Below are 16,458 nucleotides of genomic sequence, written 5' to 3'. Positions count from 1 at the left end.
CAATAAATTTTCTTTTTTGGCTAGAATGCAAGAAATGTATTGCTAATAAATTCTGCAATAAAAAAAATCATTCTGCAATAACAAATATTTTCCTCACCCATGTTGTTCCATAACTGTATGACTTACTTTCTTCTATGGAACACAAAATATTTTGTAGAATGTAACCATGCATAATTGGTTACCCTTGATTCATACTCTATGGAAAAAAAAATGTCTTGAATTTCTCAAAGTATCTTCCTTTATGTTTCACAGAAGATAAAAGTTCATACAGGATTGAAATTACATGATGTTTAGTAAATAATAACAATTTTTATTTTTGGGTGAACTGTCCCTTTAAGAACTTTAATGGGTAGTAAACACCTAGTTTATATAGGACACTGATATTTATATTTAATCAGGCTCTTATTACATTAACATTTTACTCCAATTAAAATTAATTACAACAAAACATTTTAAAAGAAAGAAATCATTGCTTAAAGATGTTAACTGAATAGGATTAGTAAAATTATATTAACTGAATAGTATTAGTAAATGGTGGTCACATGCAGTGGCGTAGCGGACGGGCCCGCAGGGCACGCACTGCGGGGGGCCCCGCGTTGTGGGGGGCCCCCCAAAAATTAACTCGAATAAATAATTAAAGCGTTTTTATAACGTGAACGTATAGGACTTTTATTTTGGTAGTAATCGCAGCCTACCGACAGACTTTCTGAACTTGCGAGACACAGCATTGAAAACCAGCAAGCGTCAGATGGACATTGTCAAGGACTTTGCGCAGAAAAATGCTAGAAAAAAGGGGCGCTTTGGAGTAGAGGTCTGCATTCCCGCGGGGCCCGACCAGAATTCTTGCGACGCGGGAATAAATTTCCAAATAAAAGCAGTTGCGGTCGGTAACTCCGGTGTAATTTGAACGGGAGCGGGCGGTAACAATATCCCGTTCCCGACGTATTTTCTGAACAGCAAATCAGAGATTTACTAATTTTTATCGAGCACCCGTCGGCCTGCGCTGATAACTGTTATGCACTTGCTGCACTCATGGACCAGTGCTTTCTGCGTAATTTTATTGGCAAGGTCTCATAGGCGGAAAGTGGGGGTACTGATGGTGTTTTTCTGTGGGCAACTGTTTATCAGCGTTACTCCAGAGCGCAAAGCCACGTTTGGAGTGCCAAAATCTTCATAAAGTTATGCTTAACTCCTGACCCAAACCCGTCTTTTTTCCGCTTTGCCAAAATAACTTATACTACTACGGCAATTAAAACAGTTCAGTTTTGTATGCAATGGAAAGGTAGTTATAATTTTGTTTCTTTTTTATTAAGTTAATTTAGAAAAAAACGTTTGGAGCATTTTTTGTTCGTAAAAGGTAAGCTTTTTGTTTCTTAAAGTAGGCTAACGACCAAGCGGCCGGTGACAGACAGTGAGTTGACCTACTCTCTGTTTGAATTTGACTTCTAAAATCACGAATTGGCTACATATATAGGTTTAAATAATATATAAATAATAATATATAAATGGGCGCTATTTGGCGCAATGTCTGTGCGGAGAGTGGAAGCTAAAACGCATTTAGGCTCAAGCGCGATCAGTTACATTTTTTTTTCAGTGTAAACTATTTAACCGTTATTTTTGTCAGACATGATATAGAAAGCTTTAAATTAGTACTTAACGAAATAAAACAAATCGAAAACAAAAAATATTTTATTATAGCTAATCCGTAAAGATGAATTTCTCTCTAAAGGCATGCGTCCAATGAGGAGATGGATGAGGAGGATCGTTAAAAACAGATTATATTTAAATAATTAAAATATCTCCTTACTATTTCACAGTCATGTTGATTACTTTTGCTGGTGCTTTGTGGCTTTAGCCAACTGCATACACTTTTTTGTCTAAAATATAATTGTAGCCCGCATTTGATCTATGACCGCCTAAAATGCAGGGCTGTAATACGTCTTAAAAGTGGAACATGGAAATATCTAATAGATGTAGGCTACTGCGAAAAAAAGTTTTATAAACATGATATTGTTCCTGATGGTTAAATGTGAGGTTCTGGAAACGAGAACTAATTTTAGCGGGAACGGTCGGGTCGGGAAGAAAATTATTCTAAGCGGGCAGCGGGTGAACAAAGCCTGAATATATAGCGGGAGCGGGTGGGTGCGGAATAAAACCTTGCGGGAGCGGGACTAGAAAAGCAGTCCCGCGCAGATCTCTACTTTGGAGGATTTTGAAGGTAATATATATATTTATTTATTTTTATTTTTTGTGTGTGAAAAGTTCTTAATAAATAAATACGAAATAAATACATACTATTAAATTCCACAGTACTAATTCACGATTTTGAATGAAAAGGTGAATCCCCCATCATAGGCGGAGTTTGGGGGGGGCAGGGAGGGGCACTGCCCCCCCAGACCAGAGCCAATTGATTTTGCCAAAGCCATTATTAAAAATATATTTTCACATTTTCTCAATTTTATTTATATTATCTAATTATTTTAGTGTGTAGAATTAGTAAGTTATATATATTATGAACAATTAAAATGTATGAAATTATGGTGGACTGTGGTATAAAAAAATCTGAGCTTGCGTTCTGCCGGTAGGTGCCCCTCCAGGCAAAAATGTGAAACTCCGCCTATGTCCCCCATCTAATTATGCGATGAGGGGCCCCGCCTCCACTCTTGCGGGTGGGCCAACGCAGTTTGCGCTACGCCACTGGTCACATGAAAACATTACCATGTTTATACGGTTTTTATAATAAATAGCAATAATAAACTATGATATTTCTAATAAAAATAAAAACTGACAGTAATTATGTATTGGTGTAATTCCACTTTCCCTTATCATGCAGTTTCTAATGTCGTGGCTGCTTTCAGCCAGCCCAACAGAACCTACAGAATCTTTAATGTTTTCATATCACAAGACTGTATAAGACAATTGTGTGTTATATATCTGAATGGATCAAGCAACTTGCGCTAGCTGTTTATCACTACATTGTGGCGGGAGCGCGGCGCACCTTCGTCAGCGCTAGGCGGGTGACTGATCCTGCCGCCTCGCACTTTTTGAGCTATTTGCAGTTTCGAATGCGCTGTAATTTAAAACAGCGACTATAATGAAGGAGGTCTCCCTCGCTTCGACGATCGGCCCACTACTCCACCGGCCCACCGGGAATGTCCCGGTGCTCCCGATGGCCAGTACATCCCTTGAGATGAAGGGAACTTTAAAAAAAAAAAAAAATCCAGTGTGGTCAGCCTGTCTCAAAAATAAATGTGGAAACACTTTTTTTGTTGAGAAAAGGGGCTTTAACGCAAAAAATGTGGTCTCGTATGTAAGAATTAGTCAATAGGCAAAGTCTACGTTCGTCGTGTTGCCCACTTTAAAGTACCTTTCTCTGTAGTACTAAAGCACGGTAATATGAAATTATATTCATATTATTAGATTATATCTAAATTATTTTATATAGGCCTATATGGTAAGAAAAAGACGAGTTACCTTTAAAATATACATATCTTAATTTGATGTTTCTCTAGTACATTACAAGTTAAAATGTATTCATTTTGTACAAAAAGTACAACCTTTTACATTAATTAGTTTTGGCTTGTTAGTTTATATTTTCATTCTTGTATTGTCCTCAGTTCGTTAAATTTAAAAGATTAGTTGTGGAATAAAATAGCATGGTTTTTCAGTATGTTTGGCTGGCTGTTTTTATTATGACAGTGAACAGCCTACCCGATAATATGAACAAAAGTGAATGTGACGTAAAAACGCAATTGCAAGCATACCATTTTAGCTTGTTTTTCAATCTCTCATCTTTCAGCTCTTTCATCGTGAGCCATGTTTTTCATGGAATTTGTGCCCAAGGATTCCGCATCCTAAATCCAATTCCATGCTGGCTGAGCTACCAAACAAGATTATTACATCTGGAAAGCGAAACATATGGAGCTGTAATCATAGTTGTTTATGAGAATGATTACAAGTGCTCACTATTTTACTGCCTCTAATGCTCATTTATGTTGGAAACTGCAGTGATCTTGCAGAAAAACAAACCGACAAGCCATTTCTAAAATCCATATAATCCATATATTGTTGTGAAACAAAAAACACATTGCTAGTGCCAGGGCTTCACTCTGTGCAAATTAGTATTCTGAAGACTGATACTTCAACAACAAATCACAGATGCATACATGCTAGGTTTATTTTTCACAAAAAAAGGTAAACACACACCAACTGTAGTTTGTCATTTTATTTTGTATGTATCATGTAACATGTAATACATGATCAAAAACAACTATTTAAATATATTTATATAATTGTATTAAATATTTTAATAATATACAGTTGAAGTCTAAAGTTTTTTGCAAAATCTGCAAAATGTTAATTATTATACCAAAATAAGAGGGATCATACAAAATCTATAAAAAGGAAATGTAATCAAAAATGTACAGTACATACATTTGATTCTTAATTCCTTTTTTTTTTTTTTTTTTTTTTTAGTGGTAGTTGTTTATGAGTCCCTTGTTTGTCCTAAACTGTTAAAACTGCCTCCTGTTTTTCAGAAAAATCCTTTAGGTCCCATAAATTCTGCATTTTTGTGTATTTGAACCTTTTCCAACAATGACTTTAATGATTTTGAGATCCATTTTACACTGAGGACCACTGAGGGACTCGTACTATACATCTAAACCTACAACCTTACTGAATAAGTATTGAAAAGAGTGCCGTTGCTCAACACTAATGGGGCCATGATAAGCTGCCAACACAGATATGTTCATTATTATAGGGAGTTTCCAACCTCATGTTACAACATGTCCTTATTGTTTTATAGTAACCTTTGTACTGGACTTCAGTTTATGTACATAAAACACTGCACCTATGTCAACATTTAAACCACTTTAGGTGGAATTGTTAGCACACTGAAGTCTTGCCTGTCCTCTCTGGGCCTACATATCAAGAAGTCATATTGCTTAGAAGAAAGTCATTGCTGAAATTTGATTCTTCAGTGTCAGAGTCACAACTGGTTTGCTCATAGGCAAAAAAAGTTCAGAAGTACAAGCAATAAACAAAACATTCCAGGTTAAAACAGCTGATCTGAAGGCAAGTAACCATACTTTTGTTAAATTGTATTTCACATCTCACATACATACTACCCTGTCAAAACCAGTCACTTTCACACTACAATAAAGTGAAGACAGTTCTGAGACATTCTTGTCTTCCCCTGCACCTGAGTCAACACAATGGTGATCAGAGTCGGACTGTTTCAGCTCGGTGAGGGCGGGTCTAAGGTAAGGCGCAGATATGTTTATCAATGAGAGTTCACTACCTCATGTTACAACATCTCCTTATTTTTCAACCTTTGTACTGGACTTGTTAATTAGTCAATTTTTGTACATACTTTACATGCTAAAATGGGTGGGGGGGTCCCAGAGGTTATGAGATGTTCCTTGACAGAGAAACTTGTAGGTCTGCTACCCTCTTGACGGAAGCCAGGGCAGTCAGGAGCGCTGTCTTAATGACAGCATGCTAGCTTGACTGAGGCCAATGGCTCAATTGGAGCGTCCCGCGGCTCTGGAGGCGACGGGAAGGTCCCAAGAGGGTCTGCGAAACCTCACGACCAGTGAATGCTTACCTACTTTGCTCCATCTACTGCAATTGATATGCGGCGAAGCAGCGGCATATACTTGGAGTGTCGAGGGGACAGCCTGCGCTCAAACTCGCCTGCAGGAAGATAAGCATTACTGCAATCGTGTATCTCTGTGGAGTGCCAGCGAATAGACCTCATCTAAGTGCGCTAGCCTGCCTGGTCAAGGGAGCTCGGTACTGAGTGATAGTTGTATCACGGCCTGTGAAAGGCCGGAGAGGTCTAGGGTGTCAATCATGCCTTACAGGGAGAGACTGCCGCGAGGGAACGGTTACTAAGACCTAAGTCCGGGTGGGCCATCCTTGTAGCGCAACCAACAGACTTGCTCCTCGCCCTCCCTGGACTTGCACAGTGTCTGTGCAAGGAGGCTCGCTGGGGAAGGGCGTACTTGGGCCCCGGAGGTAGCTGTATGCCAGTGTTACTCTGAAAAGAGGCAGCTGGCAGTGGGAGGAATCGGGAGACGAGTGGATACGGCTGGCCTACCGATATACTCCAAAACTAGCTGCGTCACGGGGTGGAGTCGCCATTCTGCAGGTGGGAGGACTGCCGTGAGAGCCGCCAGGCTGCACGGTTGAGTTTTCCTGCTTCAAGTGAATGGCAAGTAGCAAAATCTGCCACGTTGGACTCCATGGGAGCAGATGGGGAGGTTGTAAGCCTCTGTCGTACATGGCAACCCAACCTGTGGTAAGCCACGGGCTGGCTTGACTGAGAATTCCCGACCTCGTCCCGGGGGATGGACAGGCTGGATCGCGTCCTTCGCCAGTAGGAACGCGACCTCCGCAGGCAGAACAGAGGCACGCCTGCCCGAATAAGAATGTAAGGGGTACCTCTGAGTCTGGGCGGACGCCTGGGGCCGTACCGTCCGTATTAACCAGCGTAGCGGTATCAAGGGAACGTTGACCGACGTGACCGTGGTGGGGCAGCCTAGGGGGAGACAGGGAAGGAGACAGAACCCAGAAGGATGAACGTCCTGGAGAAGTGTCTAACTGCACTAAGCAGTGTTTCTTTTTTTTTTTTTTTTTCTCGATGGAGTAACCTCCAGACCGATCCCCCTGGCGGCTCGGAGGAGCATAGCCGAGAGCTCAGAGTCTGCTTCCGACGGGGCAGCCACCACGGAGGGGCGCTGCACTGCCGGAAGAGCGTCCTCACTCCCTGACTCTCCCTCTGACGCAGCGACTGACATCTCTTCCTCCTGTGGAGCGCCAAAGGAGACGCCCAGCCCGGCTGGCGGGGAGGCATACTGCTTCAGCATCTCGACGGAGGTATGCTGGTGGGCGGAAGACCGCAGGGCTTTTGGGTCCGGCGGAACGTTCGGCACCGTGACTTGAAATTCCCCTTCGTGCCTCGCCACAGCGGCGGAAAACTTCGCCGGCCGTGGGGCGCGAAGGTGGGCCTGCCCGCGAGCGAGCGGCGAGTCCTCAACATACCCATGGTCATGGTTTTGCAATGAATGCATGAACCATCCATGAAAGCTGCTCCAGCATGTTCGGAGCCCAGACATGTGAAGCAGCTTTCATGTCCGTCCAGTGAGGTGAGGTAACTGCCGCACCCAGAAGCGCACGGCCGGAAAGCCATTCTGAAAAGAACGTCTTTTCACAGCCGTGAGAAATTGCTCTTTTAGTCCCGGTCTGCCCAGGGAGGAATCCGCGGCACCACTGTGCACTCAATGGGGCTTGCTCGCTGGAGAGCAGGAGGCTTTTTGTGGCCGTGAAAACGGCCGCCCACAGGACCCCGCTAATCGGCGCACACCAGCAGAGAGAGCAGCAGGAACGTGAAGTTTCTTTGAAGATTCTTCTTCTGGAGAAGGGAAGGCTTGAGCATGAAGGCTCTGAAAGCGAAAGTCTGTTTGAGTTTGAGCGCACGTCCACCCGCCAATTTGCAATTGGCCTTTTTTATATAAGGCTCAAAGATGATAGGTCTCTGAGGTGTGATCCCAATGTAACGTCGAAGTGATTCGACTGAAGGGGTAACTATGATTTGCTCATAGTGCCTCACTGCAAATATGTCAGAAATGCAAACAATAAACAAAGCATTCCTGGCTAAGGCATCTGATCTTGTTGACAGATGAAGTGGAACATCTTGTTGAGTCACTTGCATGAAGGGTGATATTTTTAGCAGAAGACATCACACCATATGTACTGTATTGTCAAATTATTATGCTACTATTAAGGGTGGTGAAGGGTTGTTTCTGATGTGTGTGATCCAAAGAAGAAATGTTGTATGTATGTGTGTGTGTATATATATATATAATTTTTTTTTCTTTTTTATTTATCATAAAGCATGTAAAGAGAGAGAGAGAGAGAGAGAGAGAGAGAGAGAGAGAGAGAGAGAGAGAGAGAGAAGAAAGCCATGGAGGAGAAATGGAGATAAAGTGCCACATATCAGGACAGATGGTCATAAATTAAAATATATCTTGTCCTAGGGCAGGTTTCTGTCCAATGACCTGCTTAGTGGCCAATGATTTGACAGTCAAACCTCTGACGTTGCAGTACAGTCACAACTGTGTGTGTCCACTTGGATGGGTTAAAATGCAGAGCACAAATTCCTTGTATGGGTCACCATACTTGGCCTCACTTCACCTCCTTTCCTTTCCTTTCAAATATTTAATTTATTTATTTATGTTCCTGAGGATGAATGACTGGTGTTTGTATTGGTGTTGCTTAATGGTATGATTATGCATGTAAATGTAATCATGAGATGTTGCTCAGTCATTTCTCTGGCTGAAAAAAAAACCAGTGACAACCTCAGAAACAACAAAAACAACAGATGTTTGTTTAACAAATTATTTTAGTTGATATTTTTCTAGATTCAAAACAGTGGGTATTATAATAAATTTGGTACAAGCAGATTAGGATAAGCAGAGTGCAAAGGAACTTTGATTATTCAAAAAAAGTCTGCTGGCTCACTAACACTGGATTCATTCTTACACGTTTGATTTACCTAGGTTGAGCATGTCACGATCTCTGTGTGGTCTGCCTAAGTTTTGTTGTCTTGTGTTTGTCGTTTGGGTGCTTTTATTGTCCGAAAACAACATGGTGTCTGCCCTGCCCCTCTTGTTATCCCTGTTAGCTAATTCTCCTTGTCACATGCACCCTGTTTTGTCCTCATTATCTCCCCTTTACTGTGCCCTTGTGTTCTCTATGTTGTGTCAGTCCAAGATTCAATGCTCTCAAGCTCTTGACTATTTTGCTGTTTGTGGTTATTCCGAGCCTGTCTTACCTGCCAGTCTAGCGTTCCTGTCTTTTGTAATATTTTTGCTTTTTACCTGCCTGCCCTCTAGGATTCCACATTGCTCTCTCATTGGCTCACCTCTGCACGGATTCCCCTCTCTTCACGGTAGCCCCATCTGCTCTCTCTCTGCTTGCTCGCCGTACTCCCTCTGGAACTCAACGGCGGCGCTTCGTGGCAGTTGTTGCTGACTTGTTGACTTATTGACTTTACATTTTATGTTTTCCCAGTTTTCAAATAAATATTGAACCTTTTTTTTTCACCTGCAATTGGATCCCGGTGTCATTCATGACAGCATGGACTGATCAATATGGATCCAGCAGAAGTTTGTCAGATCGGCCATCACTCATCAAGCCAGCCAGCTCTCATCTAACACTCAACTGGCTATATTAAGCGGCCACTTCTGTGAACTTCAAGACATTATGTCGTCCTCTGTGTCAGCGGCTCCCCCATCTCTCACTCAGCATGAACCTGAGCCACATACCAACAACCTGCCCTTGTATGATGGAGATACTAATTCATTTCAGGTGTTTTTTGTTTTGGTGTTAGCTGGTGTTTGCACTGCAACCATGCCAATATGCTACTGAACGATTAAAGATTGCCTTCGTCATTACAGGATGACAGGAAAGGCTTGGGATTGGGGGACTGCTATATGGGATAGAGGTCACCCTTCCTGCACTGATTTTGAGGAGTTTTGTGCTGAAATGACAAGCTTTTCGACTGCTTTGTTAAGGGATATGAAGTTGCTTCCAAGCTAGCACAGTCAGGGAGGCCGTTTCGTAACTGAGTATTTCATCCTGTCTAAGATTTTAGCATCTTCCTGCGACATTTAAGATAAGATTGCTTCCCACAATCTGCCCCAGGACCTGGAGGGCTTTATCAATATGGCCACACGGGTCGAAAGTCATCTCCGCTGACGGAGGAAGCCCAACTGCCCAAGATCCGCTGACCTCCTCAGTCACCCCTGGCTAAACCTGAGCACTTTTAAGCGGGGAGCCTGGTGGGCACTCTTCCTCTTGTCTCCCCTCAGTCACGCACCCAATTCTCTGCCACCAGCACCTATCAAGATTCCTTTCACTCCTGCAAGGCCCTAATTGGTTCTGGTGCCGAAGCCAGCTTTCTGGATTGCAGCATGGCCAAAAGCTGGGGAATACCTGCCTTTCCCCTCTCCTCTCCTGTCACTGTCTGGGGCCTCTCTGGCCAGTCTGTAGCCACCAGCACCCACACCACCCCCTGTGTAAGTCTTGTGTCGGGCAATCACTGTGAGTCTGTTGAGCCGTTCCTCCTGGAGTCCCCTCATACTAGTCTTGTTCTGGGGCACGCATGGTTGGCTCAGCACAGCCCTCATGTGGATTGGTCTTGCAACCTGATTTTTTTCTTGGAGTCAATCTTGTCATGTGTGCTGCCTAGATGCTACCTCTTCCCCTGTGTCTGTGTCTCCTGTTTTGCAGGTTGAGGCGGCTAATCTCACCGGGGTCCCGGGGGAATACCGTCATCTGCAGCTGATTTTCAGCAAGTCTCTAGCCACCTTGCACTCTCCTCACCAGCCGTTTGATTGTGCCATCAACCTCCTCCCAGGCACTTTTCCGCCCAGTGGTCATCTCTTTTTTCCCTGTCAGGTCCTGAATGAAAGGCTACGGACAAATACAATTTAAAAATCCCTCAAAGCCGGTCTCATTTGCCACTCGTCTTCCCCTGCTGGCACTGGGAAGTTCTTTGTTAAGAAGAAGGATGGCTCTCTGCGTCCTTGCATAGAGGTTTAAATGACATTACTGTTAAAAAACAGGTACCCCTTGTCTTTAATGTCATCTGCCTTTGAAATCTTGCAGAGAGCCAAGGTCTTCACTAAGTTCGACCTCCACAACGCCTATCATCTTGTCCGCATTCGCGAGGGCGATGAGTGGAAGACAGCCTTCAAAACCCCCACGGGACACTTTGAATACCTGGTCCTTCCCTTTGGGGGAACCCCTGCTGGGTTTCACCAACTTTGGCCAGGTAGCTGCACCCTTAACGGTGCTCACCTCCATCAAGGTACCGTTCACCTGGAGTGCTCAGGCACAGGAGGCCTTTGATAATTTCATTTAAAGTCCTGGTTTATCTCTGCTCCTGTTCTCTCAGACCCTTGTGCATTTTTCTATCATCGCCTTAACCCAACTGAGCATAATTACGACATTGGCAACCGGGAGCTGCTGGCGGTTAGGTTGGCCTTTGGTGAGTGGCGTCACTGGTTGGAGGAGTCAGCACAGTCCTTCTTGGTCTGGATGGATCAAAAAAAAATTTAAATATATCCGTTCATGGAAGAGGCTGAGCTCACTGGGCACTCTTCTTTGACCGATTTGGCTTTACCCTTTCGTACCGGCCCGGGCCCAAAAAACTTCAAGCTTGATGCCCTATCCCATCAGTTTGAGGGCCTGGGATATGAATTTATGGCCAATGCCATACTCTCTGAGAGGGGTGAACTGCATATTGCAAAACTGCATATTTTAACTATTGTCACGGGCGGGAAGAAGTACAGGACAGAAAACTCAGTGTTTAGCCCCGGAGGGTGGATTTTATTTAGAAGAAGATCAAACAAAGTGAAAGTGGTAAGTATACGGTGGGTGAAGTCCGTGGCTGTGCGTGCTCTCAAATCTTCGTGCTCTGTGCAGATCCAGTGAACAGTGAAGGGGAATCGGTGCTCAGCTGCTGTCTGTAGAGAGAGGAGAGAAAACATTAACGTGCGAGCTCTTAGGAGATCAGTCTCACAGTGAGTCAGCGGCACGCCGCTTATGAGGACGCCGGCTGATGAGCCGCAGCTGAGCCCGATTCCGCTGTGATGAGCGTGAGGGCGTTGAGCTCGTTGGTTTCCAGGGCGACGCTGATGATTGTTCGGGACGCTCGTCACACTATAAACACATACATTCTCGCCTTAAAACTACATTCCGTGACACAAAAACATTTACAAAATTTTGTGGATTTGAACATCCACCATGACACTCACTGTAGGAAGTATTGCAAGGGAAGTGATATGATTACCGTGAAACGGCTGCTTGAGTTCTGATATTGCTCTAATATCGCACTTCTATCAGCCAATCAGATTCGAGAACCAGAAAGAACTGTTGTATAAAATACAATACAAAATTTAATTATTTTGCTGATACATCCACTGATGTCATTTCGTACATACCTCTGTGTGTTTAATAATGTTTTCGTAAATGACTTATATGACTGTTATCTGAGCTGTGTTTTTGTTCTTTCTATCTTCTGTAACTCTTGCATATGCCCTTTCAGGTTTATGTTAATTTGGTTTTCTTTTTTAAGCATTAGCATGATGTGTTTTCTAGCCACTAATGGAAGCAATGTTTGGTTTCATGGGTGGGACAAAGTATTTTATTTACTTTGTACAGCAAAGCTTTTCAAAACACAGCTCTCAGTGAATTGATCTCATATTTACTAGTAATATTTACTGTCTCTGTTTGTGGAAGGATGTGTTCAAAGGTTTTAATATAAATGGATGGAGTCATTGTTAGTTGATTCTTTATAGATGAGTACAGTGCTGTGACAAAGTTGTTGCCCCCTTTCTGTTTTTTTTTTTTTTTTCAGTTATTTTGTTACACTTGAATGATTCAGATCATCAAACAAGTTTTAATATTACACAAAGATTACCCAAGTAAATACAAAATGCAGTTTAATGATTTAAGTTATTAAGGGAAAAAAGCTGTCCAAACCTGCCTGGCCTTATGTAAAAAAGTAATTGCCTCCTACATCTAATAACTGGTTGTGCCACCCTTGGCAGCAACAACTGCAATCAAGTGTTTGCGATAACTGGCAACAAGTCTTTTACATCGCTGTGGAGGAATTTTGGCCCAGTCTTTGCAGAATTGTTTTAATTTAGTCACATTGGAGGGTTTTCGAGCATGAATGGACTGTTTAGGGTCATGCCACAGCTCACATCTCAACTGGATTTAAGTCCGGACTTCCAAAACCTTAATTTTGTTTTTGTTGAGCCATTCAGAGGTGGAATTGCTGGTGAGTTTCAGATCATTGCCCTGTTACATAAACTGATCACAAATTGATGGCTGGACATTCTCCTTCAGCAGTGGCTGACATGTCCCACTGATACCATTTTTGCCCAGTCTCTTTCTTATTGTTGTTGAATAATGAACACTGACCTTAATTGAGGCAAGTGAGGCTTGAGGCTTATTTTATGGCCTCCTGGATGAGTCGTCGTTGCACTTTTGGAGTAATTTTGGTAGGCCCTGCCACTCCTGGTAAGGTTTACCACTGTTCTAAGTTTCTCCATCTGTGGATAATGACTCTCAACATATTTCGCTGGTGTCCTAAAGCCTTCGAAATGGCTTTGTAACCCTTTCCAAACTAATATATGTCAACTACTTTGTTTCTCATCTGTTCTTGAATTTCTTTAGATCGTGGCATGATGTGCTGCTTTATGAGATCTTTTAGCGTGCTTCACTTTGTCAGACAGGTTCTATTTAAGCGATTTCTTGATTCAACATTTTTGAATGTTTGAATCAAGATTGAGGTGTTCTGTTGTTGGATGTAATAATGAACATAGCAGTCGTCATTTAGTCCTGACATCTGAGCCGCTGAAGATGCAGAGGATTAATATTACTTTCGCTTTTAAAAGGAAAGCGCCGATTCCGATCTACATATGCATCTATGTTCATGCAAATCATGATGCAGCTTCACCCACAGCAGAAGTGAGTATAAGGTGAGTTTTTTTATGTATATTTGCAAATTACCTTTCTTAATAATGTGCTTGTTGGCAAGTTTCGTGGCTAAATGCGGCTAAAGTAAACATCACGTCTCATCATCCCAGGCAGAGAGGGACGGGGCGAGCAGAGCTCATTTGCATTTAAAGGAGCAGGCAATAAACGGAGTTGATATTTTGCAGAGCTGATTTTGACAAGGTAAAAGGGTGTTTTTTTTTACAGTACTATTGATAATTTTTAACCAAAGTACTTTATAGACTTTTCATTAAAGCGATGGTTCGGAGTAGAGTTGACTTCATTGCTATGCACTCCGAAGCCCATGTAAATACCCCATCTGAAGTTTTTTTTTTTTTACCTTAGCCGAACATTTTTACCAACTAGCTACAGCAGTGAATGGTAAGTGTGATGTATCTCGTAAATTGCACCACTAAACGTGCAAGTAATCTTACCAAACTTCTACAGTAGTGTACATAGGTTATGTACTCACAAAACGCTGCATCAGAACATTTGTAAGTCCACCATGAGTGTTTTACCCGAGAACTACTAGTCTCAATAACTACAAATGGCGACACGTCGACGTCACTTCCCTGGTTTGGGAAAAGCACATAAAAGTCCACCTACTACGTCTGTGTGCATTCATATTGTGTTTTCTGTCGCATAAAGCAGCTTCCCATCTAAAATGTTCTGTGAAAAGTGAAAGTGTAATCCAACCTTTGTTTGATGTCAAGTTTCAGCATCATTAAATAACTCCAAAACCAGCATTTCCAGCTTCACCTATTGTAAACCAGATTGGCATTGTTTCTGTCATACATCTACAAGTTCTTGTTGAGATGAACAGATGTTTAGATGTTGATGGTTGATTGAAAATATTAAGTCCAGTTCCATGTCGGCTGAGCTACCAAACAAGATTATTACATCTGTAAAGCAAAACATATGGAGCTGTAATCATAACTGTTTATGAAAACAATTACAAGTGCTCACTATTTTACTGTCTCTAATGTTAATTTCTGTTGGAAACAATGATATGTACTTACTGGTAAATATTTTGCGTCTTGTAAATCCAAAAGTTTTACAATGATATGTACTTACTGGTAAATATTTCGCGTCTTGTAAATCCAAAAGTTCTTGCAGAAAAAGAACCGACGAGCCATTTTCTAAAATCCATATAATCCATATACTGTTGTGAAACAACTAGTGCCAAGGCTTCACTCTGTGTGCAAATTAATATGCTGAAGACGTAATGATGCTTCAACAACAAATCACAGATGCACAAATGCTAGGTTTATTTTTCACAAAAAAAGGCGAACACACACCAACTGTAGTTTGTAATTTTATTTAGTTAAAATACATGATAAAATACAATTATTCGAATATATTTATATAATTATATTCAATATTTCAGTAACATACAGTTGAAGTTTTTTTTTTTGTTGTTTTTTAGTGGTAGTTGTTTATGAGTCCCTTGTTTTTCTTAAAGCATTAAAACTGCCTGCTGATTTTCAGAAAAATCTTTTAGGTCCCATGTAGTTTTTCTGCATTTTTGTGTGTTTGAACCCTTTCCAACAATGACTTTATGATTTTGAGATAAATTTCACACTGAGGACCACTGAGGGACTCATATGCAACTATTACAGAAGGTTCAAACATTAAAAAACTAAACAGAACTGTGACGGGGCAAAACATTGGCCCTGGTTATATGTTTTAAGGCAAGGCACCCCAAGCAGATACAGTAAAAAATATTAACAAATATTACTGCTTTTTTTGTTTAAAAAATTGAAATGCAATGTTGAAATATGCAAATAATGCATTATCTAATTAAATATGCAGTAATTTGTATACATTTCCAAAACAGAAACATTCGCTAAATACAGGTTTAAATTTCATGTTTCATTTGTTTTAGACATTTTAGATTTCAGGTTTTTATATATAAACCAGTTTTCATGTTCAAACCCTTCTATAAAAACCAAAGTTTGATGTAAGTGCTACCGCAGAGAACATTTCCGGCTCAGTGCATGAGGAAAAAATCATTTTAAGAAAATCACATACAGAAATGTGTTGTAATTAAATTCTATACACACAAATATATAAAGTGCAATAAAATAAATACTGTATTTTGGTTGTTTTCTTTACACCTGTATGAAACAACATGCTATGAAAAGCCAAATGGCCCAAATCAAATTTGACTTAAAAATAAATAAATGTTTTCACCTGGAGTGTCTTGCCTTAAATTATAAAACATAACTCATTATGCTAGTAATCATTTCAGTACTTGTATTCACTACTATATCACACTTAAAAAAAAACAGCAAATTAGAAAATTCCCCTAGAAAATTAACAAACAATTTTTTTGTTGTTGTTGTTTTACTCAGTAGGACTCTCCCATACATTGTTATTCACTATCGACAGTCAGCAGTTTAGTATCCAATTAATTTTGTCTAATTTTGGCTGAAAAAGTCTCAGAGCCTGCAACCTTTATAGTGGTGTACGAATGAGACATAAAACCTGGAAACAAGTTAGCATTTTTTCACTTATGAATACTTGCGATGAACTTCATCATCTGTGTTATTATAGTTGATTCTTATATATGTTTTTTATTTTTTATTTTTTTGGGGGGCAGAACATTGTTTTACAGAGTTGTTTGCCATTGTTGTCTTTAACCCTCACCATTTAATCCGGGCTTGGGACCGACATATAGCTAATAAATTTGCTATAAGGCAGGTTTACAACATTATTTTGCTACTGGACACTAAAATACAATAAACTTTAAGCCCTGTATTTAAACTATTTAGTCCTAGCAGCTATTTATTTATGATTGTACTTACAGTACTGATGACAACATGGCAATCATCCCTTTTTTTTATCATTTCTAACAAATTTCACAATAACCACAATAATACT

Source organism: Garra rufa, chromosome 7 (genome assembly GCF_049309525.1).
Source record: "Garra rufa chromosome 7, GarRuf1.0, whole genome shotgun sequence".
NCBI lineage: Eukaryota > Metazoa > Chordata > Actinopteri > Cypriniformes > Cyprinidae > Garra > Garra rufa.
Note: the sequence above shows the minus strand (reverse complement) of the source record.